Raw genomic sequence first — 2,052 nt, 5'->3', positions numbered from 1 at the left:
AGTGTATGCCTAAGTCTTCAAGAATACTTTCATCATAATCTTCATATTATGCCTTGAGTTTAAATATAGTAATCAATATCAATTTGAAACGAAATAAAATTTAATTAGGGGTAAGTTGATAAACTTCTCTTTAATTTTTTAGAAATGAGTAGTTTATTAAAGGGTGTGTCCAAGTAAAAAAAAAAAATTATTTAGGAATGAAGGGTATAACCACTTTTATTTAATTTTGTGTGAATTTCTGCATACAATTATTGGTATTGTTTTTCTAAAGACTTTTATACTTCATTCATCGCTAAATAAGTTCTCCTTTAGGGTTGAACACATTCTTTAACAAATTACTAACTCCTAAAAATTAAAATATAACTTTACCAGTTTACCCTTGATTAAATTTATCTCTTTCTAAGTTGACATTAATTACATTTTATCCAAACAAGGATAAATTTGGAAGAACGTGACCAATTTATTCAGACTTAAACAAACACTTATTTAAGAACAAAATCAATAGGCAAAAGGAGCACTTATTTAAGAACGAGGGGAGTACCTTTCTATTTTTACTTTCTTACTTGGGGTACAATTAACTAAACTTTGAGAATTTTTGAGGTACCGTTCACAGAACAATATAAATACTCTAATTTCGCGATTTCACTTTATTTTTGAGCTTTGTAACCTCAGAATAAGCAATTTTAAAGAGGATTTTTCTTCAAACTTGTCTGGATAAGCTTCTAAACCTAATTTCTATCATTACCTATTGATTATAATGTTTAAACACCTCCAAAACATGGCTTTTAAACTTGGGATTTTGAGTTTTATCCAGTAAAGTGAAAAATTAGTTTTTCAAACTCGTTTTCAACTTTTTTTTTTTTGATAAATTTTCATATTTAGAACCCTTAAAGTATGAGTAATATGATTCTTTATTAAATTTTCAGTCTTTACCCTTTTATATTTGGGATTGATTTTTGAAGTGATTTTGAATCTGAAACCAAAGTATACCAATATGTATATCGATAGATTTCTAATCACATATATAATTCTTTTTTATAGATTGGGAGCATTTTGAAGCTGTTCACAATGAGAATACTTTTTGTTGAGAGGCTTGGTTTTATTTTTAGACTTTTGAGATAGGTTATGACTTAACTTTACTACAAAATAAGACATGCATAGCTACAGAGTACCTCGTAGCTAAATATGAAATTTTTTGTGACTAAACACTTTACCCACAATTTTTTCTTCCGTAACATCCGTAGCAAGAAGTGGCGTAATTAAAAGTTAGTTACAGACTTTACATGATCAGTGGCTAAGGAGTAATACTTACAGCTACAAAAGATATTGTGTTGTAGCTGTGATGATAAAAAGTTCTTGCTACAGATTATATACTTGAAGCAAAAAGTTTTACCTTGTTGCCACGATAAATAAAATCTATAGCAATTTTTATATATAGACACAATATGTTCTATTGTGGAAAAAGACTTGATTTGTTTGCTATGGAAATTAAAAAATTGTGGCTATTTTACATTTTAATTTTCTGATAATAATATTTGTATTTACTTACAAATTAGAAAATCTATAGCTATAAACTAAAATATTTGCCACAAATATTTTTATACATGGCTAAAAATTTATTCTTTTTTCTATGAAATACAGAAACTATAGCTAATTTTTTTGTATTAAAAGTGAATGCATAGCCATATTTTTTTTTTTAAAATATATAGATTGTAGCTAAACTATAATATTTATTGCTATAAATTGAAGAATTCAACCATAGACATTATTAATCAAAGAATTCCTTAATTTGACTAAAGAAATTCAAAATTACATATTAAAAATTAAAAAAAATTCACTAGCTTTGTTCGTGATAGAAATTACATAAAGTAGTTATGAATTCATTTTTGAGATTTCAATACGATTGTCAAGTTACATATAATTGTGTTTTACAATTTTAAGAATAGTCACAATATGCAATTCTTTTCTAACATAATCTTGTTTGAGCTCAAAGCAACATAATCTTCTTCTATCTCTCCTTTCAAGGTTTTCAACTGCACCTTAACGTGATCA

The sequence above is a fragment of the Capsicum annuum genome, chromosome 5, assembly GCF_002878395.1.
Source record: "Capsicum annuum cultivar UCD-10X-F1 chromosome 5, UCD10Xv1.1, whole genome shotgun sequence".
NCBI classification, from domain to species: domain Eukaryota; kingdom Viridiplantae; phylum Streptophyta; class Magnoliopsida; order Solanales; family Solanaceae; genus Capsicum; species Capsicum annuum.
Note: the sequence above shows the minus strand (reverse complement) of the source record.